General features: G+C 44.4%; 1 long non-coding RNA gene across 1 annotated transcript in view; it reads right to left on the bottom strand.

Moving 5' to 3' along the window:
* Nucleotides 1–208: 208 nt before the first annotated feature.
* The window catches only part of LOC122448515, a 63,671-nt gene continuing 38,052 nt past the window's right edge, over nucleotides 209–25,827 (bottom strand). The window contains exon 4 of the long non-coding RNA XR_006271643.1: nucleotides 209–323. This is a non-coding gene — a long non-coding RNA (uncharacterized LOC122448515). The remainder of the gene's footprint in view (nucleotides 324–25,827) is intronic.

Here is a 25,827-nt window from a genome sequence, read left to right as displayed (position 1 = left end):
AATATAAATGGAAAAATAAATAAATAAAAAAGAAAGTACTTGGGTGATGGGTGCATGAAGCCATCATCACCCAATATCACCTTCACACAAGGTCATTCATTCAATAAGCAGTGTCTGAAATTCCATTTTTAGAAAGTCCACGCTGGGCACTGAGGGGATGGATGGGGTGGCTCTAGGATTACAGAACTTAAACGAGAGAACTTACATCCATGCACTTTGGAACCTTGGAGCTTCTTCCGGTTGTTGTTCGTTCTGATGGGATTAAGAGCCTGACTCTGGAGCGCGACCACCTGGTTGAATTCAGGCTCCATCAATACCAGCTGCTGTCCTCGGGAAAGTGAAATAGGCCTGATAAGAGCGCTTGCTCGAAGGACGGCTGCAGCGATTAATAACCTGATACATGGGAAACACCGCAAGAGCCTGTGTATCCAGCATGTGCCCTGTGTTTGTGGTTACTTGTCCTGTTGGCATTACTTTTACTACTAGAGCACCTCTGACATAGTCTAAGAGACCCATCCATTGCTGGCTCATGTTCTTTAACAGATAATCTGAAATAACAATGACTACATAAAACAAATAGAACAAAGGTACAGACGTCCAAAGCTGAGTGGTGAAGATTAGTGTTGGGGACAGTTATGTGACCACATTCAAGTTCCTTAAACTTTCTAAGGTTTAGTTTGTGAACCCGTGAAATGGGGAAGTTAATACTTACCTTGTTGTAGTGATTAAATGAGGCAATTTATGCAAAATGTTCGGCAAGTGCTATGACAGTGCATATCTTCAAGGGTGTCATCATTTTTAATTAAAAGACAAGGATGCTGGCTGACCCAGGATACCCACTGGCTGGTGCTAGGAAGCACTGCCTAATGAGGAGGTGGTTCTCACCAGGGGCCTGGGATGCAGAAATCACCAAGGCTGGTAGTTCTGCTAGACACATTCCACATCCCTTTGGAACTGTCAGCTGCTCCTTAGGTTCTCAAACATTTCTGCTTGATCCTGCTTTCTGAGTAAGATCCTCACTCAGCCACCAAATGAGTATTGTGTGCCTCTTTTTGTTTTTTGAACTTTTCGTTTTGTATTGGAGTATAGCCAATTAACAGTGTTGTGACAGTTTCAACTAGTCAGCAAAGGGACTCAGCCATACATATACATGTATCCATTCTCCCCCAGACTTCCCTCCCCTCCAGGCTGTCACATAACATTGAGCAGAGTTCCCTGTGCTATACAGTAGGACCTTGTTGGTTATTCATTTAAATTATAGCAGTTGTTCATGTCCATCCCAAACTCCCTAACTATCCCTTTGCCCCATCCTTCATCCTGGCAACCGTAAGTTCATTCTCTAAGTCTGTGAGTCTCTTTCTGTTTTGTAAGGAAGTTCATTTGTGTCATTTCTTTTTAGATCCCATACATAAGGGATGTTATACGATATTTCTCCTTCTCTGTCTGACTTACTTCACTATTGAGTGCCTCCTGTATGCTGGGTGCTAGAGATACAAAGATGGCCAGGACACAGCCCCTACCTTGATCACGAAATCACCTTGAACTTGCTAATGTGAGGTTTCTGTGGTGCTTCCAGGTGGAGTTGGATATTCAGATCGAAGCTTTGAAGTGATGTCCAGACTGTAGATTGTAACTGGGGAGACATCCCAGGCTGTAGTTGATTGTGAGCGGGGAACACATGGCCCAGGACTGGGTGTTAAGTGAGAAGTGCTACGAGCAGCAGACGAGCTCCGGGATGCGGGTGTCCAGCAAAAGCAGAGGGTCTCAGAGTCAGGAGGGCAACTCAGGGGACCGTGGTCAGAAGCAGGACAGGGGAGTGTCCAGAAACATGAAAGGACAAAGTAAGAAAGTCACCAAGAAGACGGAAAAAATGGCCCCTGGATTAGTAATAGGAAGAAGCCCATTGACAGCTGCTCTGGGATGACTGGGGTGACAGTAAGAGAGATGGCCCAACACAGGTGTCTTTAAGATGCATGTGTGAGAAAAGAAGAGACGTGCAGTGGGTGGTCCTAGGAGGGCACTGAGGGTCCCGGGGGAAGAAGGGCTGGAGGTTTTGTTTCTGGTGATTTTTTATTTGGGGTTTGGTTTTTTGTTTGTTTGTTTCCATGGGGAGAAAATGATCTGATGGTGTTTATAGGTGGAGGGAAACAGCCAGTAGGGAGGGATAGGCTACCTGTTAGCCCAGGAGGAAAAACTGACTTCCTCATGACCTCCAACCCAGACAAGCCATGTGCCCTGGGTCCCTTCCTGCCTTCACTCATTCTCACACTTCTCACCTATAAAGCCTATTGAGTAAAAGAAAGAACTATACAGAAGGCTTCTCCATTCCCCAGCTTGAACCTCCCAGCTCTCCAAACTGCAAAGGAAGGAATAACACAGGTTAAGTGTGTTTATGTAATTTTCTTTGAAATAGTAAGCAGCCTTGCAATCGGACATCAGCAGATGAATGCATCTGATAAAATGCAGCAGGTTCAAAACAGTCACTCACTGGTGTGGCTGATATGTAAGTGAAGACTGTCTTCCTTCTGCACCTGAAGTAGTGGCAGGGATTCACCATCCACCCATTACTCCCCAGTTGAGTCTTCTGATGGAAACTATTCATATTTCCATGTTTGAACACTGGGTAGTGTGATTCTAGTATAGCCCCGTTCCAAACATGAGGTTAATGCTTAGATTTATAAATCATTTCTAATTTGACTTCCTGCCTATTTATAATAGAAAATTTGTATGCATGTGTGAAGATATTCAGGCATAGAGTAAACAGTCTCTCTCTCTATGTATATATGTGTGTATGTGTCTGTGTGTATAGGTAGGTAGGTTTAGTTGCTAAGTCATGTCTGAGTCTTGCAACCCCATGGATTATAGCCTGCCAGGCTCCTCTGTCCATGGCAGTCTCCAGGCAAGAATACTGGAGTGGGTTGCCGTTTCCTTCTCCAGGAGATTTTCCCGACCCAGTGATCAAACTCAGGTCTCCTACATTGCAGGTAGACTTTTTTTTTTTTTTTTTTACCAACTAAGCCACCAGGGAAGCCCTATATACAAGATTCTACAATCTTGCTAATTGTAGAAAATACATTCAGATGACTTTCATTAAGGCCCAGACCATGTTTAATACGCCCATTTTAATACAAAAAGTTTTGACTACATCTTCACAATTTACTATATAGCACTCAGCAGAAAGCCACAGTTCTAGTTCGTGACTATCATAAACCTCAGGCCATGAAGCCCTTGGCAGGCGTGGGTTGGGCCCCTGCCATGGAGGGAAGTGGGATCTTTGTTGCCTCGATGCAGAGACATCTTAATGTCTTTATCTACATTTTCAGGAGCCCCTGGGCCCTGCACCTAGATTAGCTGATAGCAGGTCCCAGAGCCACTTAATAAACAGCTTTGAATTGAGTGACATAAACAAGCAGAGAACAAACCCCATTACCTCCCAAGACCTAAGAAATCACCAGGATACTGGTCCTTTCTGACTCCTTCAAGGCCTGACAACATGCAAGGATCAGTCTGGCACAGGAAGCCAGGCCTCCAAACACAGGAGTCTCTCAAAAAAGACTCGATTTGGTGACCATGTATCTCCATTTTCAACATCCTTAACACACGTGCGTTTGGGGACAGCATTAGTCATGACAATTGCCAAGTTCAGAGGTCAATCAGAACCCCTGATGTCCTGTTTGCCCCTCTCCCTTCCCCCCCACCATGGGGCTGCCTTCAGACGGGAAAGATGAAGAGCTGAAATCAAACTGGTCATTTCGTTTCCACAATTAGTTCTCAGGTTGAAAGACTCGCTGGCAGAAGAGTCAGGGGCATTTGTCCAGGAGAAGATGCTGCCGTGTGTCTGCCTCCTCCACCCCCCTGCTCCCCTGAGGGCCTCTGTCTGTCTGACACCAGCGTGCGCTGGCAGTGATGTGCCCGACACCTTCCATGTGTTCAAACACTCAGCAGTTTTAATTAACTGACTGCTGTTCCAAGAACCGACATCAAATAGTCTTGTGATCTTTCCTGGTGAAGCAGGAACCACTGGGTTGAGGAGACAGGAAGCGGCCCCGCCCCCACCCCTGCTGGTTCCACTGAGCTGGGGCCAGAAACACCCCATAAACCCTCGGCTGTCATTTAATAGAAATAATGTCATTGGGGAGTTGCCACGGCCCAGTGGCCTCCCGCTGAGCCCAGACTCCAGGGGAGGAGGGGGTGATGCATGCCAGCTCTCACTGATCAACCGGTAAACCCTGGCCCCCATCGTACAGATAAAGCACAACAAAGGGAAGCTGCTGACCACTGTAATAAAAAGGCGGTTCTGACCAGGTTTCTTTTTAACTCAGCGGAATGAATACTGCAAAAGAGTTGGGGAGTAGAGAAGTCAAATCAGGAGCTGAAACAAAATGTCTTAATTGCTTTGCCACATCCATGCATTTTTAAAATGAGAGGTGCAGCGGGCAAGATCGCATCACTGAGATTTTAAAGCCTTGGTTACTGCAAGCAAACACAGCCGCAAACCTGACAGAAAGCCTGGCCAAGTTGAAATGGATGCGAGATTGGCTTTATTACAGACGGGTAGAGAGGTACGACTCGTGGGGCAGACAGGTTTCGCATTCCTCTGGCCTGATGTCGTTTTTTAGACAGACGTGGGGCTGGATGTTCTGAGCCAAAGGATACGGATGCAGATCGACCAGGCATGTGGTTCTGTTTTTCAGCTCTTCTGGAGGTCTCATTACCTAGTGACCCACTCTCTGGTTTTTTGTAGCTGAGCCTCGTCTGAATATTCCTTGGAAGGACTGAAGCTGAAGCTGAAGCTCCAATACTTTGGCCACCTGATGCGAAGAAAAGACCCTGATGCTGGGAAAGATTGAGGGCAGGGGAAGACAGAGGATGAGATGGTTAGATAGCATCACTGACTCAATGGACATGAGTTTAAGCAAACTCCAGGAAATAGTGAAGGACAGGGAAGCCCGGCGTGCTGCAGTCCATGGAGTCGCAAAGAGTAGGACATGACTTAGCAACTGAACAACAGCTCATCTTCCTGATTTAATTAACAAGCCCACGCTAGTCTCCCTCTGCCATGACCTTTCACCTCCAACATACAAAATGCAGAGCTGAAAGTGATTTGTGGGGATAAGTGGACTCTGGCCCTTCCAGAGAGTGAAGCCCTGCCTGCTCCGTCTGTGGTACAGGAACTTAGGCAGGTCAGTTTCTATGAGTTTCAGCTTCATTATCTCTGAAATCAAGTGAATGATATTAATACCCACTGTACTCGTTATCTATTGATGCCTGAGCAAATTACCAAAACTTAGCAGCTTAGAACCACAGACATGGACAATATCCCACATTTTCTGAAGGTCAGGCACCAAGAGCAGTTCAGCAGGGATGCATGGGTTCCGGACTTCCCACAGGGCAGATGTGGGCTGGAGCTGCATCTTCTGAAGACTCGACTTTCGCCGGGGCTCTGCCTCCCCACATGTGGGTCCCTCCTGGGGCCACGCGCCCCCAAGCCTCAGTTCCTCCCCTGTGGGCTTCTCCTGAGCCATCTAGGTGTCTTCATGACATGGCAACTAGCATCCCCCAGGGTAGGTGATCTGAGGGACAGCACAGAGAAGCCACCAGGTCTCTATGCTGAAACCTCGGAAATGACCTACCATCACTTCTGCTGTGACCTCCTGGCCACACAGACCCACCTGGAGAAGATAAGGGATGGGGAGGCTACAAATGCATGAGGCCCAGGGGGCAGGGTTCATGGGGGCATGAAAGAGGCCACCAGCCCTGCCCCCAGAATGGGGCCTTGGAAGTGAGTGTTGACCCTCCACCAACAGCAGAGACAGGGAACTGATAGAGAAACATATACAGAAAGGGGCAAGTGAGAGGCAACACTGATTCAGCCAAAATTTATGGTCTCCCATGTGCCTGACACTGTTCTGGGCACTTGGATCATATTAATACACAAAACCAAGACCGCTTGCTCATGCAGCTGACATTCCAGGGAGGGACAGGGGCCATTAAAACAGACATAGTAAGTCTGTAGTTATACAGCCTGTCACAAACAAAGGACACACGGATGAAGGGGCACAGAAGTGCACGTATGGGAGATGCAAGTAGACATATTAAAAACATGGTCAGGATGGGCCTCCCTGAAACAGGAAGTGGAGAAGGGGGTTGGGGGGTACAGAAGTCAAGCCAGTCTTCAGGGAAAGCAACCCAGGTGGAGCAAGCGGCAGGTGCAGGCCTCACAGGGAGATCACCTCTCACCTGTGATGGGAAGATGACTTGGGCGTGAAAGTCAAAGAGAAAAGTCCCGGGTTGGGACAAGATCCTATGGGGTGGTGGTTTAGTGGGGGCCTCCCAGACTCCCATTCCATGAGGGTGAAACTGACCAACTGTAGAGCACAAGGAACTCAATCTTTTATAATAACCTACAAGGGAAAAGAATCTGAAAAAGAATATATATATTATATATATATATATATTCAGTTATATAAAAGAATATATATATACCCATTGTGCGTGCGTGGGTATATATATTCTTTTATGTATCTGAATCACTGCCAGAATGTGAGACCCAGGTCTATGCTGAGGCTGTGATTCTGAAGGCTGCTCCTGACCAATGACAAAGCAGAGAAGGGCTCAGAGGCACACACTGACCTGGGAAACACGAACCCCTCTTCAGGACAGGAGCGGGGAGGGGGTTGCCAGAGATATGCGCACCTTCAGAGCCAGTGTCCTCCTGGCATCTGTCTACCTGCCTTTCCTCTTCACCTGGGGGCTGCCTCACCTGGCAGCTTCATGGTTTTCCCTGCCTCCTGTTCCCTTTCCCGATATTTCCTCAGGGGCAGATCCCCTCACAAAATCCTCCCTCATTTGATGCCACCTTGGTGTCAGCATCTCAGGAGATAACCCTGCCGGGAGAAATAAGAGTAGAAACGAGGCCAAGCAGAAGCCCTGCAGTGATCCAGGCAGCCTGAGGCTGGTGGGGGCTGGGGTGAACCAAGGCAGGACTCTGCGGGTCCCAGCACAAACCCTCTCCATGTCTTCCCTACCCACCACACCACCACTTCTTGCTTGGAGGAGATAAGAGTTCATCCAGACTCCTTGACCTTCGCTGAGTTCCAAAGGGAAGGTTCACACAGTTGATAATCAGGGAAGGGAGGGGGTACAGAGACAAGGGAGGAACTGCCAAGAAACAAAATGCATCAAAAAGTCTGCCAAAAAAAGTCTACAAATAATAAATGCTGGAGAGGGTTCGGAGAAAAGGGAACCTCCTACACTGTCGATAAGAATGCAAATTGGTGCAGACACTGCAGAGAACAGCATGGATGTTCATTAAAAAAACTAAAACTAGAGTTACCATATGATCCAGCAATCTCACTCCTGGGCATATATCCAGAGAAAAGTATAACTGGAAAAGATACATGCACCCCTATGTTCATAGCAGCACTATTTACAATAGCCAAGACATGAAAGCAACCTTCATGTCCATCAACAGATAAAGAAGATGTGGTGCATTGTACAATGGAATGCTACTAATCTATTAAAAAGAATGAAATGCTGCCATTTGCAGCAACATGGATGGACCTAGAGGTTATCATACTGAGTGAATAAATCAGACAGAAAAAGACAAATAAGCATATGATACCACTTACATGTGGAGTCTGAAAAAAAGTTACACAAATGAACTCATTTACAAAGCACAAATGGACCCACAGACATAGAAAACAAGTTTATGGTTACCAAAGGGAAAGTAGGGGAGGGATAAATTAGGAGGATCGATTAACACAAACCTTACTATGTATAAAATAGATAACCAACAAGGACCTACTATAGACCACAGGGAACTCTACTCAATATTTGATAATAACCTGCAAGGGAAAGAATCTGAATATATGCTGTGGTCCCTCAGTCACGTCCTACTCTTTGCGACCCTAAGGACTGTAGCCCATCAGGCTCCTCTGTCCATGGGGATTCTCCAAGCAAGAATAGTGGAGTAGGTTGCCATGCCCTCCTCCAGGGGACCTTCCCAACCCAGGGATCAAACCCAGGTCTGCCGAATTGCAGGCAGATTCCTTACCATCTGAGCCACCAGGGAAGCCATTTATGTGTGTGTGTATAATTTTATGTAACTGAAACTAACATGACAGTGTAAAACAACTATACTTCAATTAAAAAAAGCAAATACAAACCTTAAAAAAAAATGGTGCAGTCAAGGGACAGGGTTCTGGCTCCTCCTCAAGAAATACATGTAGCAATATCTTTGGGTTCTTCTGTAGGAACTAAGGCCCTCACCCAGGTGGAGGATGGTGAATGCATCCTAAGCATGAGATTCCTGGAGCACCACCCTCTTACCTCACTACCTACCAATCAGAAGAAAGTCTACAGACAGTGGAAGATAAGGAAGACTCTGATTCCCTCCCCCAAATAACTCTCCCTTTAAAAACTTCCATGGTGGAGCGGAATCTTTGAAGTTGGGTTTCAGACATGAGTTCACCTTCTCCCAGGTTTCTGGCCTCCTGAATGAAGCAGGCTTTCCTTTCCAACTCACACTCATCTTTCAAGAGTGGGAAGTAGCCAAACCTGAGTCTGGTAACAGCAGGCAGCCAGGAGGTGAGGAGTGATCTGAGTCAGAGGATAGGCTGAAGGCAGAACCTTTGGAATTCCTGGTACACTGGAGGTGAGATATGAGAAGAGGAGTCAAAGATTTTTTGCCTAAGAAACTGACCTATGGAGCTGCCGATGCCTGGGATGGGGCAAAGTTGTAGGTGGGGCAGATATGGGGGGAATTTGTACACATCCAGGTTGCTGTCTCCTGAGCATTCATGTGAAGGTATCCAGTAGGGAGTTGGATACATATACGTGTGCTTTGGGAGAGAGGTCTGGGCTGGGCTAGACATTTGGGAGTTACTATATGGATGCTGTTTACAGACAAGGGGCAGGTGAGACCTCGAGGGAGCAAGTGGTGACAAAGGGGGAAGAGGCCAGGAACTCCAAGACAGACTGAGTGTCAGTAGCAGCCAGAGACCCAGCACGGAAGAGGCGGGACCAATGGGAGAGCGAAAATAAGAGAGGGAAGCCAAGTGAAGACCGTGCATGGGGGTAATAGGGCCCTGAGGTCAAGCAAGTTGAAGGCTGAGAGCTGGCCATTGATTTAGCAACATGGAGGTCAGAGCTCATTAGTGACAGTTAAGGAAAAAGATGGTCCTTGTCTTCCCTCTGGGGCTTCCCTGGTGACTCAGTCAGTTAAGAATCTGCCTGCAATGCGGGAGGCATGGGTTCGATTCCTGGGTCGGGAAGATCCCCTGGAGAAGGAAATGGTAACCTGCTCCAGTATTCTTGCCTGGAAAATTCCATGGACAGAGGAGCCTGGTGGGCTACTGTTCGTGGGAATGCAGAGTCGGACATGAAGAGCCCACCACCCTTCACACATGGGGGTGCTCCCTCTCCTCCCCAGGACCCTAGACGGGTCCATATGCCTGCCTTCCCAAGCAGCACTGAGTGCCCTAAACTCCCCTGCAGGGAGAGCCTTCCACTAGGACAAGTCACCAAGTCACTTCCTGCGGGGGGAAGTGGGGGCTACCAAGTGCCCCGGGTGGCAGCTGCCCTGCACACCTGAGCGGGTGGCTTCCGGACATGGCACGTCTCAGTAAAAGGAGCCTGTTTGCATGGATGGAATTTCACCTGGGAGAACTCGTCTGTAGTCCCGGAAGCAGCACAGGCTGGACCGGAAGTGACACAGGCTGGACCGGATGTGACGGAAGCTGATGGGAGAAGGGCCCAGTTCTCTCAGTCACCAGCCCTGTTGCTCTGCTCTCTCACCTCACCTTTCTGGGCCTGTGCTGCTTCCTCTGTGAAATGAGGGGTTTGGGCTGACAGATTCGCCTGAGTCCTAAAGTGCAGCCAGCCATGTGAGCGCCTCATGGAGTTCTGATAGATTTCATTTTATCATAAGAAATTGTTTTAAAATTCCAGCAAAAAAAAGAAAAGTAGATCTTATCTCCGTAGTCCTGTTAGACTGGTTGAAATCTCTGTGTTTTATTTGAGTTTTGGGGGGAGGAGGGAGGGAGCTGCTGCTGACCCCCGTTCATCTGCCCCCAGAGTCTCCATCTCAAGTCTTGTTGCCTGTTCAGTTAGACACGGGCAGTAGATAAAATGATTTAAGAAGACTGCAAAAAAAAAAAATAAATAAATAAAAATAAGAAGACTGCATGGGAGAAGACTGTAAGTTGAGAACATTCTACTTGTTATTTTTTTCCCCAGGACTTGGGGAAAAGATCAACCATCGCGAATTACAGTTCTGGAGCAATTATGGCCACAGGAAGCTAGTTTTCTAGGCTAGAATCACTGGTTTATTGTTCAGTCACTAAGTTGTGTCCAGCTCTGCGACCCCATGGACTGTGTGTAGCCTGCCGGGCTCCTCTGTCCATGGGATTTTCCAGGTAAGAATACTGGAGAGGGTAGCCATTTCCTTCTTCAGGGGCTCTTCCCAACCCAGGGATCAAACCCATGTCTTCTGCCTTGGCAGGCAGCTTCTTTACCACTGAGTCATCTGGGAAGACCAGAATCACTGCTAGACAATCTCTAAAGCCCTCTTCAAATTTAAGTGTTTGAAATTTTGCAAAGGGATCCCTTCTCCCCTTCAGCAGAGGGCCATGGGGGCAGGAGGCCAGAGACGAAGCCACCTGCAATACTGCAGTCTGGGCTCCTGAGGCCAGGCTGTGTCCCCAGAAGCTGATTGTCTTTATTTTATTTTAGTTAATGAATTAAATAAGGTTCTAGGACTGGAGACAAATGGGACCTCCTGTTGTATTCAAGTGAGGAAGCCAGAGAAGAGCGTAGAAAGACCATTTAGACTTTCAATGCCAGAATCAAAATATTTGTAGAGACACAAACACAATATGTGTAAGCATCCCTTAAAAAGTAAAGCAGAGAAAGAAGAATCAATTATTTTTGCTCTCCCTGCAGCCCCTTCCTCCTCTCCAGCTTCTCTGCTGAGGTATGTATGTTATTACCCTGAGTGGCCTGTAGATGGCAGCCTAGGAAAGCAAAGATACAATGATTGGATTTAATAAATTGAGCCCATCAGAAACTCAAAAGGACCAGATTCAAGATTCCAAAGCAAACATCACTTTTTAACTCATTATTGGCAGAGGGGTTTTTGAAGAAAATAATACCTGTGGCAGGCGATTTTTATTTTGGCTGGCCAAAAATTAGTTATTTCACTAACACTTGCAGGTTACTATATTAAATAGTTACACCTGCCACATCTGTAAAGTCGTCTCCATCACTGTTCCATTTTCACTCTCCGTATCAGAATCAGTAACTAAGGTTTTTGTCTTTTTGTTGGTCTAATATTCACATTGTCTGAATCAGAACTATATTCTGAAGGGCTATCATTTTTTGAGACACTAATATATAGGTCGCTCAGACAATTAGAGAAAGTATCTGCTTAAAATTCACCAAAAAATTCTTCTTCACTCAAAATTTTGTGAGGTATCATTTTTGAAACTTTTATGGCAATAAACTTGTGTTTATAATATACACAAGGTTGGAACAAAAACCCAACAGAGCAAAATGTGAATGGTAACGACAATCGTAAGTTATATAATGAACCTTAGATCAATTTTAATCTCTAACACCTTCAGACAGTGATGTTAACTGTATCACTCTCTAAAAACGTATTGATACATCTCCAGTCAATAATGTGTTAAAATACAGCATCATGAGAGCATACAGGTAAAATGTGAAGAAAAAAACTAAGACAAGAAATTCTTGCGTATAATATATAACCAACCACTTAACAAAAATCCCATTCAAATTCTGCCTAGAATTCTGAAACCACACCAGATCTACAGCTTACTTGGGATACATTTTTGCTAGTTCACAGTCACAGCACTGATATAGACGCCTTGTTTTAAGCAATACATGCCAATGTAATAGGTGATTTCTTAAGTCTCTTAAGTTCTAAAATTCCCTGAATATATGTACTCCAGAAAAGTGGGGAAAATTCAGTTCTGTAACCTGAATGATGTTTGCTGATAGATTTCAATGCAGTGTTCATTTTGACTGTTCTGTACTTGCCTAGCAGCTCCTAACCCTTTGGACCTACTGTTTGTAAGTCAGTGATACTTCTGGAGCCGTACACTTGTGGGAGAGCCTTGCGTGGGTGTCTCCTCCCTGGGGCTGACTGCTCTGGGCACTGTCAGTGCCGTAAGGGTCTGGGGCCTGACACAGAGCAGGTGTTGGAGGTGTTGGGTGCATTGCGCTGACTGCAGCAGAGCCACCATGGGCCTCACAGGTCCTTAAATGAGGCCACATCTCTGCTGCGATGGGTGTGGATTGCTGGACCCCGAGGGTTTCTGCACCAGTGCCGGCCTGTAGTGTAGTATTAGGCTGGGACCACCTGGGTCCACGTCCCCAGAGAGACCTGAGTGCTGAACAAGGCACAGAGGCCAGAGCCTCTTGGAAGCAATATCCCGAATAAAGAAGCAGTCCTCGCATCCGAGGTCAGCCAAAACTGAGGCCAGCCAGCTCCTCAGCCGCAGTGATGGAACCCGGTAAAACCAGGGCCAAGGATCCAAAGGACAAACTTCCGGTTTCAGGGATGAATGTCCTCCTGATGGTTTGCCCACTTAAAACCTTACTAATATGCAATTCAGAGAAAAAAAGTGTACTTGACAATCCAAAGTGTTCACTGCTGAAATTTCTTTTTTAAAAAACGAAGGAGCTTTCATAACAAGAGAATTCATAGAGTTGGGATGAATCCCAAGAACTCACCTGGTTAATTCCACATCTCCAGGCAGAGCAACTCCTAAGCCACGCCCAAAACTGCAAAGGAACCAACCAAACACCCTTTCCTTTTCATTGAGCTTCCAGAGGAGATCTGACCAGAGAGGTCCTCTGCCTCTTTGTCTTCACTGTTTGCACCTTTTTGCTCATGTTCAGCTGTGAGTTGAAACAGACTTAACTCACATTCAGGCTCCTCTACTCTCTGGCTGTGTGAGTTTAAGCAAGTTACCTGCCCTCTCTGAACCTCTCGTTCTCCATTTGTGAAACAACTGTTAGAATACACCCCAATTAAAGGTGTTTCAAGGCTTGAATAAAGAAAGACTAATGAATATAACGAAAAACAAACAGACTTAAAAATATAGAGAACAAAGTAGAGATTAAAATTGGAAAGAGGGGAGGTGGGAGGGGCACAATAGGGGAAGGATTACAAAGGACCAACTACTAAAGTTTAAAACAGATAAGTTACGAGGCTCTACTGTACAGCACAGAGAATATAGTCAATATTTTTAAATAAATGTAAAAGGAATATGGAATTTCCCTGGTGACTCAGTGGTAAAGAACCTGCCTGCAAATGCAGGAGATGCAGATTCAATCCCTGGGTCAGGAAGAACCCCTGAAGAAAGAAATGGCAATCCACTCCAGTATTCTTGCCTGAAAAATTCCATGGACCGAGAAGCCTGGTAGGCTACAGTCCATGGGGTCACAAAAGAGACATAACTTAGCAACTACAACAATAATAACAAAAAGTATAACCTTTAAATTTTGTGTATTATAGTGTACACCTGTAACTTACATAATATTATTCATCAAATTTATCTCTATTGAAAGATGTATGTAAATCACTACACCTATAACTTGGTTCCTAGAGTTGATCAACAAAATATGGCCCCTCTCTCCCCTCCTCCCTGCGGTGGGATGGTGGGGTTTTCATAACAACAGGGGAAGCAGTAATGAAATATGATGGTCTTGAGTACCAGACACTGTTTTGCTCCCTTCAGCCCCTCAACTTGAAAATCAACCCGTGGCCCTGTCTGGTTGTCAAATAACTGAACATTCATGAAGCTGACAAACCCAGAATTGCCCAGCCTGGAACATAATTCCATTTCACACACAAATGCAAGCATTTTCCACATGGTTACAAATACACTGAATGTTCTAGTACATTTTGTTGCTAATCAAAGGAAGATAGTTTTCTGTGCTATTTGTTACTTTGCTAAGAGTTGTTGACAATTTTGTGAAATCTCATTAATCACGTTGAGTCTACACTACAGTCAATGAGTCACCCATACTACGTACCTCTGGCCATCCACGCTGGAGCAGGCGAGTCCCTGGTGGCTTTGAGCAGAGGGGCATTGGAATCACCCATCCATGGTATCATCCATCATGTGGACGTAAAAACGAGCTTCGAGTGAAGGAGGTTCTATTAACCATTCATTTTGAGATAGAAAAAGAGTTTTTGACAAATGCCGTATTATCAAACAGGGGCTCTGGGTCTGATTAGCCCCTGTCACAACTGGTATTGCCAGCCCTCAGCCCTCAGTGGTCTCCTGGGTCATGCCCCCTGCCACATGTACTCCCAGGAGCAGCCCTTCTCTGCAAGGGCCCCAGAGGCTGCAGGGACACCTCTCAAGGCACCCTTGGCATCAGGCCTGGTTCCTAGCAACAACCAGTTTTTCCTATTTTTTAATTGAAGCCTAGTTGATTTATAATGTTACATAGATTCAAGTATACGACACAGTAATTTGTTATTTTTATAGATTATACATCTCAAATAAAGTTATACAATATTGGCTATATTCCCTGTGCTGTACATTACATGTTTATTACTTATTTATTTTATACCTCATAGTTTGTAGGAGGGCATGACAACCCATTCCAGTATTCTTGCCTGGAGAATTCCCACAGACAGGGGAGTCTGGTGGGCTACAGTCCATGGGGTCACAAAGAGTCGGACACGACAGTGACTAAGCACAGCACAGCGGCTTGTAACTCTAAATCCCCCTCCCCGATCAGCCCCTTTCCCCGCCTCCCCTGGGAAAACCACTGGTTTGTTCTCTGCATCTGTGTCTGTTTCTATTCTGTGGAATCTAAAACAAAACCAATGAATGAAAATAACAAAGCAGCAGCCAGCTTTGAGTGCAGTCCCCAGAGGAGTCCCCTAGCACTCCCCACAAACCTGAACTTACCTTCCCTCCAGCTCAGGCCCCAGGGAACCACCTGCTCCTTCCCCAGCTGAGAAAGACCCCTGGGGCAGCCAGGGCAGATGTTTCCCCCACCACCCCCTACCCAGAGCTCCACGCCCAGACTCCACGGGCTCCCTGCCCTACCTGTATCACTGCTCCAGTATGTCTGCTTTTCTTAACTCCCTAGACCATCCTTCTACCTTCTAGATCCATCTCTGGCTTTCATGGCCCCTGGAATCTAGATAAGAGTCCTTGCTGCCATCACAGCCAGGAAGGCAGGGGCACATTGGAATTCACTAGAGTTTCAAAAACTAACAAGAGCACCCGGGTCCACCCAGAAGTTTCCATTTCTGACAACCAGGTGAAGAAATCCAGTAGAACTTTTGAATCTTTCCACCTGGCTTCAGAAAGTTCACTAGGGCTAAGAGCAGAGAAAGAATGCAGGACAAATGAAAGAATTCTTGTTCTGTATTCTGTGTTTCACAAAGACCCATTAAGGTGAGCAGGAATCCATGCTACAAGGTCATGAAGGAGCCCTGGCCAGCAGACAGAGAAACTGAAAGAAAAACAAGCCGAAGTTTTGTGGAAAGTCCACTGGACAGAACAGACCAAGTGGATGTGGGGTGAAGTGTCATCTGCTGGCCCCTGTTCCTTTTTCTCTTGGGTAGTGGTGGGAAACCACAGACTTACAGAACGGAGCCATGCATACTGCAGAGGGGACAGCATCCTGTGAGACTGACAGGTGGAAGCAGATGGCATAGCATGGGGAGGCAGGGGCCCTGGTGGGGAGAGTGAGACAAACATGGGTTTAGCAGGAAAGATGGAATCTCCACAACCTAAGAACAATGAAGCTGTTTTTGCAAAGCAGGTGTACTTAATGAGTTGGGGGACACAGAGGGTTTTTCTGACTCGTACAAATTATACTTGGGTTGGGAAACCCAAATGTTAAAAGGGATCTCAGCCTAGACAAATGAGACGAAGATTCCAAAAGTTAATCCCTCACCAAGCTTCCTCAGGGCCAGATCGCCTGGTGAGGGTGTCCACTGTCTGGCCCCGAAGACGTGATTTGTCCTAAGGCTCTGAAAGAAGGGCTTCCCTGGTGGCCCAAACAGTAAAGAATCTGCCTGCAATGAGGGAGATCTGGGTTTGATCCATGGGTTGGGAAGATCCCCTAGAGAAGGGCCTGGCAACCCACTCTAGTATTCTTGCTGGAGAATTCCATGGACAGAGGAGCCTAGTGGGCTACAGTCCATGGGGTGGCAGAGAGTCAGACATGACTGAGAAACTTTCATCAGGAAGAAGAGAGAGGTGGTTTGATTTTACAGACATCTTCCCCACTGTACATGGGTGAGGCCCAGGGAGGAGTTCCTGCCTCAATGGCTGCTACCACTGGCCTCCAGAAACATGACTATGTTGTGGGTGAGATGTGCAATCTACCTTGGGCTGTTATAACAAAAGAACAGCAAACTGGCGACTTAAACAGGCATCTGTTTCTCACGGTCCTCAGGCCTGGGAAGTCCGAGGTCAGTGCATCAGCAGATTGGGAATCTAGCAAGGACCAGCTTCCTGGTTCCTAGATGGCATCCCCTGCTGTGTCTTCAAGCGGTGGCAGGGGCAGGGAGCTCTCTGAGATCTATTCTCCAAGAGCACTAATCCTATCCCCACATGCTTTTATGAACAGGATTGTATCTGGTTTTATAGGAATTTATTTTAAGAAAACAAAGTGCCCAGCACCTTGAACAGACTCCACACAACATAGAATGATAATTCTTCCATTTCGCCTCCATTCTTCCTCTGCTCTTGGTGCTGGTGACCCTTCTGAAGCCAGGTGGAAAGATTCAAAGGTTCTGCTGGGTTTCTTCACCTGGTTGTCAGAACAGACTCTGTCTCCTGTCACTCCCAAAGCTCTAGATCAGTAGGTTGGGCTGTTGGAGCAGTGTTGCTCAAACTGTAAGACACCCAGGAACACCCAGGATCATGTTCAAACAAGAATTCTGATTCAGCAAGTCTGGGGCAGAGCCCAAGAGTCTGCATGTCTACCAAGTTTCTGGACGATGCCGGGGTTGCTGGTCTGTGCTCCACACTTGGAGAAAGAAGAGGTCAGGCTGTCCACCCATAATTGATGTGATCTCGGGTCTAGCTCAATTGCTGTCGTTTTCACGTGAGATTTCAGTACTGTTCCCCCTTCCCTCCTTTTTTAATATATAATTTAATTTATTTATTTTTAATTGAAGGATAATTGTCCTACAATATTGTGTTGGTTTCTGCCAAGCATCAGCATGAATCAGCCATAGGTATATATATGTTCCCTCCCTCTTGAACCTCCCTCCCACCTCCCTCCCCATCCCACCCCTCTAGATTGTCACAGAGCCCAGGTTTGAGTTCCTTGAGTCACACAGGAAATTCCCACTGGCTACCTATTTACATATGGTAATGTATGTTTCCAGGCTTCCCTGGTGGCTCAGAGGTTTAAGCGTCTGCTTGAAATGCGGGAGACCTGGGTTCGATCCCTGGGTCGGGAAGATCCCCTGGAGAAGGAAATGGCAACCCACTCCAGTATTCTTGCCTGGAGAATACCATGGATGGAGGAGCCCAGTGGGGTACCGTCCGTGGGGTCGCAAGGAGTCGGACACGACTGAGCGACTTCACTTTCACTTTCACTTTCAATGTATGTTTCCAGGTTACTCTTTCCACACATCCCACCTGCTTCTTCCTCCCCCCTACCCCTGCCATGTCCACAAGTCTGGTCCCTATGTCTGTGTCTCCACTGCTGCTCTTGCAAATAGGTTCATCAGTACCATCTTTCTAGATTCCATATATCTGTGTTAATATACTATATTTGCTTCTCCGCTTTGACGGCTCCCCGCAAGCACAGTCTTATGAGCCAGTGTCCTATCCCATAGGTCAACATCTCCAGACCTAAATATGACTTTGCCCGAACTCCCAAGAAAAGACTAGGTCCAAACCCAGTGGAATAGAACCACTTTGTTCCCTAAGATGCCCTACAGATGAAATGATGAGGTGACCCATGAGGAAAACACAGGATCATAGAGACTTAATGCTCCCATAGTTTTTCCTAGATCCTTTCTCTGGCGTCTGAGACCCACATCCTCAGAGGAGACAATATTGCCTACCTCCAACCCACAGTTGCCAGGATTTAGAAATCCTTAAGGAGCTTGAGATGGTTGGATGGCATCACCAACTCAATGAGTCTGAGCAAACTCCAGGAGATAGTGAAGAACAGGGAAGCCTGGTGTGCTGCAGTCCATGGTGTTGCAAAGAGTTGAACATGACTGAGTGACGCAACAGCAACAAGGAACTTGAAATTAAGCGTTGTTGTTTTTTCTCCTTTTGGATTTTTGAAAGTTAAAACAATTCTAAGCTCACAAGCCAGACAAAATGGATCTTCATATTAAAACAAGAAGGGCAGACTTTTTGTGCCAGAAAATTAGGAAAACCCAAGAGAATGGCAGGGATATGTCAAAAAGATACAGATGCTAGCTTGGGATTCCGTGTAAGAGGGCTGTTTCCTTGTTTCTGTAGTTGGTGCTCTGACATCTGTGGCTTTGCTGACTCTGGAGGGACTGCCCCTCCCAGGGTTAGCTAATTCCTAGATATAGTCAATAACTCCTCCAGAGCCTGTTTTTCATATGTAAATCAACCATTCTGGAGCCCATACCCCAACCACATCCTCTATTGGGCTCTCAGAGTCAGGGTCCCTATTCTCCTGCCTGAATCACCCCAAGGCCAGGCTCTCGACAACGAGGGGCAGTCCCTGGGGCTCAGAGCCTGCTTAAAGGGTGAAACCAGCCCATCCTGACCCTACCCACAGCACCTCACCCATTCCTTCCTGTGGAGATAATAGAGGCTCCCCCATTCTCCCCCCACTTCCTCTGCCTCCTGACTGGCCCTGTACGGTGCTTCCCCACATGGCCTCGTGAGCATCCTCCCGTGTCTAGGGATCCATGAGGAAGACAGAGGTCTCCTTTCATGATGGTCATTGTCATATCTGTACATCCCACCATACCTGATTAAAACAATCCTGGCCACCCTTAAACCCCTCCCTCTGGTCAAAGTGGGGACAACTGACCATCAAAGTAATGATAAGAATAGATTATGCCCCATTGCACGGAATGAGAATCCATGAGTTCATAAACAAAATAGGGCTTCCCAAGTAGCACTACTGGTAAAGAATCCACCTGACAATGCAGGAGATGCCAGAGACGTGGGTTCCATCTCTGGGTTGGGAAGACTCCCTAGAGCAGGAAACAGCAACACACTCCAATATTCTTGCCTGGAAAGTTCCAAGGACAGAGGAGCCTGACAGGCAGAGGAGCCTGGCAGGCTGCAGTCCATGGGGCCGCAAAGAGTTGGACACAACTGAGCACTCACACACAATAAAAAATAATAATAATAAATGGGGGAAAGAGAAAGCCCTTTCTTACAGTAGAGTCACCAAGGGATGTAGAACGAACAAGGGAATCAGAATCCATTAAAACAAATGGTGAAGTCTTGATAGGATACTTATGCAGTCTCAAAGTATCTCCCTACTAATTGCTTTTTAATCAGAAAGGAGAAATTTGAAATTATTAAAGAGAAACCTGGTAGACACAACGTTAACTGAAGAGGAAGTTCATTCAGCATGGTGGAAAGGGATAAAACAAGCAAGAGGTCACGTGAAGCTTGGGAAAATCCCTAAGAAGGTTTGTGTCAGTAAGAACTTTTAACTGAATCTTGGAGAATATCAGAAAATCTAATTAAACACAGGATCTTTGCCCCTGGCACTTCAGCTGATGGAATATCTCTCAACTCAAACAAGCTGAAAGCGGTTGGTGCAACCGCTACTTGGCATTTGGGTAATTCTGTTATTTCCAAAGTTATTTTCCAAATAGTACCTCACTTGGAGCTGTTTTTCACAGCAGTTCTGTGACACAAGGTATTGTGACCTCCTATTTCACATACAAGCAAACTAAACCCAGAGGCTCAAAATCTGTCCAAGGTCACCCAACAGAGTCAAGACCTGCCCCTAAGTTCCTGCTGACACTGCCCCAGGGTCCCCCCCACCCCACAACTCCACTGTCAACTGAATTCACTAGCACTATCTGTGTCCTTTGAAAAATGCCAGACGACCCCACATTACAAAGGAAAATGTTCTTGAGGGGGTAAGGAAAAAACACCTTCACACTTACTGGAAGATACGTCTACCACCATGGATTTTTCTCTGGGGATCACAGTGACTTATAATATTAAATCTTTCAGAACTCTATTTTTAGAAACATTACTAAATTTCAGCACTAGTTGCATGAACTTTTCTGCATGGTCTTATCATTTCCACACCTTATATGAAAAGAAGGAGGTTTTGGAGCCTACTAGATAGCTGTTATTTCCATATCTGTGAGGGAGCTGGCACAAGGAAAGGAAGGGTTTAAAAGTAGAATTATACCAAACAGGTGCAGGACTTGTGAACAGAAAGGCCAGCTCGCCTGGCCAGAGTGACCACAGGCAGACGTGGCCAGTTTCCCTGAAAGTTAATTGGACAATCAAATTATTTTGTCTGCTGGTCTAAAGCTGTTTATGTGGTGGTTAAACCTTTCATTGCAGTGTTGTGATGTCTCATAGCTATTTTTAAGGTGGAGCAAATGATTTACCATGTTAGTATCTTTATAAAACTATTGCTATTATCTCTGCAAAGCACAGTCTTTCAGTTTCTCAGATACATCATGATGCTTTAGTGCATGGACGCTGACCACACAAACCTACCTTCAACCCTTGGTTCAACACTTATTACTGGAGAGAGCCTAAATGGTTATTTACTCTCTCAAATACTTAGTTAACTCATCTATGAAATGAGAATATCAACATTCCCTACCTCATAGGGTTGTGGAGACTAAGGGAGATCTTAGGAGCATAACACAGTTCCCTGTACATAGTGAGTGAGGGATAAGCATCATCCATGTGGATGATTTTGATGACAGACATTTGCTTTGTGCAACGCAGAGGATGATACCAATTTACCATCAATGGGGCAGGTGCTCCAAGACGTGTTTCTAGCTCTGATGGGAGTGATGGTGATTCGCAAAGACTTATACCCACCTTTCTCACCAAGTCAGTAGCCTTGTGCATGTCTACAAGAGAGTTAATGGCAACGGTTAAAGGAAGTCAAAGTGACCGAACACAAAACAGCACACCATCATGCCAAATGGCCATCTGTTCCTTCTAACTTATTCATATTTCGATGACCTCACAAAACAACTGTACTATGGTAGACTGGATAAGCTGTCATGAGATGCTAGATGAGCTGTAGGTAATAGGGACATGCATGCATCAGCTTCAGGCTTTAACACTCCATTGAAGGCCAATTTGGCAATAAAAATATTGAACCGTACAAAATATCCATTCCCTTTAACCCTTTAGTCTAAAGAAATAATTACAAAGAAAATAGTTGAAGGTGCAAAATTATTTCCAGCAGGAGTGTTTATAAACATGAGGAACTTACACACAGCATATAAATCTAACCAGTTGAGAAGATTAAGGAAATTACAGAGTGTTACTTGATGAAATTGTGTGCAACCATTAAAATGATAAATGTGAAGGCTGCATATGGAGTGGTGAGGATACAAGACCAGTATACAAAAATCAAGTGTATTTCTATACACTTGCAACGAACAGGATAAAAATGAAACCTTAAAAATGGCTCCACCAGAGACAAGGAAATGGTATCCCCCCTCATCACTCCTTTTCAACATCATACTAGAATTCTGGCCAGTGCAATAAGACAAGAAAGAGAAACAAAAGGTGTATGGACTGGAGAGGAAAGGAAAACAACAGTCTTTGCAGACGACAGGGTCGTCTATGGATTCCAAAGGAATCAACAACAACAACAAATTCCTGAGACTAACAAATAGGTACAGCAAAGTCGAAAGATGTAAGATTGATATATAAAAATCAGTTTCTATGTGCCAGTAATGAGCAAACCAAATTTGAATTTAAAAACATAATACCATTTATATTAGCATCTAGAAGTGAAATACTTAGGTATAAATATAGCAATACATACAAAATCTATTTGAAAAAACTATGAAACTCTGATGAAAGAGGCCAAGGAATAACTAAATAACTGGAGAAATATTCCATGTTCATGAACAAAAAGTGTCTATTCTTCCCAACTTGGTCTAAAGATTGAATGCAATCCCAATCAAAATCTCAAGAGAGTTATTTTATGGATATTGACAACTTGATTCTAAACTTTGTATGGAGAAGCAAAGGATTCAGAATGGCCAACCAAATACTGAAAGAGAGCAAAGTTGAAGGATGGTTAACTACTTGAATTCAAGACATAGTATAAAGCTACAATAATCAAGGCTGAATAGTTTGGTGAAAGAACAGATAAATAAATCAGTGGAACAGAACTGAGAGCCCAAAAATAGACCCACATTAATGTATTGAGCAGTTCAACCAGACAAACATAATCTTTTCAACAAATATTGCTAGAAAAATTGGACATCCAGTGCAAAAATGTGAATCTAGATCTCTGTCACACCCTCACACTCTTCATAAAAATTAATTCAAATGGATCATATACCTCTGCTTATTTTTTATTGAAGTACAGTTGATTTACAACTTTGTGTTAATTTCTATTGTATAGCAAAGTGACTCAATTATACATAGATATACATTCATTTTCATATTATTCTCCAGTATGGTTTATCATGGGGTATTGAATATAATTCCCTAGGCTATACAGTAGAAACTTGCTGCTATCCATTCTCTATATAATAGTTTGCATCTGCTTACCCCAAACTCCCAATCCATCACCCCCTCCCCCTTGGCAACCACAGGTCTGTTCTCTATGCACAGATCTATATTTAAAAGGCAAAATTATAAAAGTAGGAGAAAATCTAAATAATTTTGGGTAAGCTGATGATTTTTTAGATACAACACCAGAAGCCCAATCCATGAAATAAATAATTGGTTAGCAGGACCTCATTAAAATTAAAAACTGCTCTGAGAAAAACACTGTCAAGAGAAAAAGAAGACAATCTATAGACTGGGATAATGTATTTGTAAAAGACATCTCTGATAAAGGACTATTATCCAAAACATATACAGAATTCTTAAAAGTCGACAATAAAAAAAAAAACCTCAATTTTAAAAAGGATAAAAGACTTGAACATATAGCTTACCAAAGACAGATAAATGGCAAATAAGTATATGAAAAATTGTTCAACACCCTAAGTCATCAGGGAATTGCAAATTAAAACAATAGTGAAATACCACTACACACTTATCAGAATGGCCAAAATTCAAAACGCTGACGTGTTGGTGAGGACGCAGAGCAACAGGAACTATCATTCATTGCTGGTGAAAATGCAAAATAGTATAGACACTTCAGAAGTCAGTTGGCAGTTTCTTACAAAGCTTAACATACTCTTACAATACAATCCAGCAATCAAACTCCTTGGTATTTACCCAGAGGGGCTGAACTTTTATGTCCACACAAAAACCTGCACTTGAATGTTTATACTACTTTTATTCAAAATTTTCAAAACTTGAAAGAAATCAAGATGCCCTCTAGTAGGTGAATGGAGAGATAAACTGTACATGCAAACAACAGAACATTTACTGTAGCTTTAGTTAATAAATACTCTTTCCAGACAGTCAAGGGGTAGAAGAAGAAGGGATAATATTTTGCTATTTCCATTTTATTCTTCCAACAAAACTGGAATAAGAAGGGAGGACTTCCCTGGCGGTCCAGTGGTTAAGACTCTGCCTGCCAATGCAGGGGACACAGGTTTGAGCCCTCTCCCAGGAAGATTTCACATGCTGCAGGGCAACTAATCTCATGTGCCACAACTACCGAAGCCCCCAAGCCCTAGAGCCCATGCTCCAAAATAAGAGAAACCACCGCAGTGAGGAGAAACCCACACACAGCAACTAGAGAGTAACCCCACTTGCCGCAACTAGAGAAAAGCCTGGGCAGCAACAAAGACCCAGCACAGCCAAAAATAAATAAAGAAAGAATTTTTGTTTAAATGGGAAGAACTGGGGAGGTAGGAAGAGGGCCACTACTGTCGCACGTTCTGATTTACTCCTTGGTTCTCATAACCCACAGTAAACATCTATGCCAGACCTTGACCTTTTTTTTCCTTTGTTCTTTCTTCCTTTTCTGCCTTCCTGCCTGTTTTCCCTCAATAAGCAATATTGATCCCCTGCCACTAGGCACTTTTTCTGCAAAATGGAATTGGACATTCCTAGATCCACACCATTCACATTCAACCTCAGCCCCACACTCCAAATATACAAGATCACAAAATGATCATACTTCTGGGCTTCTGGTTATGCCTGTGTCTTAGCTTGGAATACACTTCTTTCCCATTTTCAATCTACCGAAGTCCTGCTCATCTTTCAAGGGATGGTGTAAAACCCACCTTTTTCAGGAAGTTTTCTCTGATTTCCCTGACCAAAATTATTTCTTCCAGCTTCTACATTCCCATGCAACATTGCTGGTATCAACTTTATTTTTAATCAATATTTGTTAAAACTTTATTAAATCCACATATATAACTGTAGATTTACATAAATATCATCATCAAAACATCAGCAAAAGCATCATCTATCTATTATTGATGGACTTCTTTGGAAGTTGATTGACTCACAAAACACATATACACTTTAGCCTTGGAGTCCTTAAGTACTTTCTTTCAGATCCTAATTTTTCTGTTTTTAATTTTATCACTGTATTCATACAAAAGTTTTTAATGACATAACATCTTTTGATATCAGTGAGGAACTAGTTCTTCTTATAGCAATCAGTTGTAACAGATCCAAGTTTATTCTTTCACCTGAAGTGAAGTGTTTGTATGCTCAGAATATGTATAGTCTATCATGGTGAACAAGATTCCCTCATAGCTCAGTTGGTAAAGAATCCACCTGTAATGCAGGAGACCCTGGTTTTTACAGAATAAATGCTCAATTTTTACCTTGTTATTTATAGCAAAATAAAAATGAGTTGGTGCCCTAGTATCTTTGAGAGGTGACTTTCAATTCCTTGGTCTGGAAGATCCCCTAGAGAAGGGATAGGCTACCCACTCCAGTATTCTTGGGCTTCCCATGTGGCTCAGCTGGTAAAGAATCCGCCTGCAGTTTGGGAGACCTGGGTTCTATCCCTGGGTTGGGAAGATTCCCTAGAGAAGGGAAAGTATACCCACTCCAGTATTCTGGCCTGAAGAATTCCATGGACTGTATAGTCCATGGGGTCACAAAGAGTCAGACTCAACTGCACGGGGAAAAAAGAAAAAATCTTGGTGAATAGTCTATGAACACTTTCAGTTCTATTTTTTATCATATATTTTATTCTGCTTGTATCATAATTTATTGTACAAATATCTTTGACTCTCAGTAGGGATTAGGTTCCTTGGAAGCAATGACCTTTTTTGATTCATATTTTATTTCCCTGAACTGAACATAGTGCCAGACACACAGGAGGTGCCCAAGAAATGTTTATTAAATTGTCTTGCTCTTTAATCTGTAATACTTTTTGCATGATTATTAAACATGCCTAGCATCAGAATATTTACTCTTGTTGAAAGCTACATGAACTGTGCTCTGATTTTTTAATTTCTAACAAAGAACATTTTCCCAAAAGAAAATTTCTATTTTTTCCCAAATTGTCTGGCACATAAGAAATAGTTGTTCACTTTAAAAAAAAAAAAAATAGTTGTTCACTTTAGCTCAAGTAAACAACTGGCATAGAGGTGTTTGGGAAGGTGGGGGAAGGGAGATACTTAAACAATCACAATGAAAAAACATCCCAAGATAAATGAAAGTGCTCCTCAAGAATTTCTTGCAGGTAACTTCAATGTATGCTGGACCAGGC

The sequence above is a fragment of the Cervus canadensis genome, chromosome 10 (assembly GCF_019320065.1).
Source record: "Cervus canadensis isolate Bull #8, Minnesota chromosome 10, ASM1932006v1, whole genome shotgun sequence".
Taxonomy (NCBI): domain Eukaryota; kingdom Metazoa; phylum Chordata; class Mammalia; order Artiodactyla; family Cervidae; genus Cervus; species Cervus canadensis.
The sequence above is the reverse complement of the archived record's forward strand: the minus strand, read 5'-3'. Positions and strand labels throughout refer to the sequence as shown.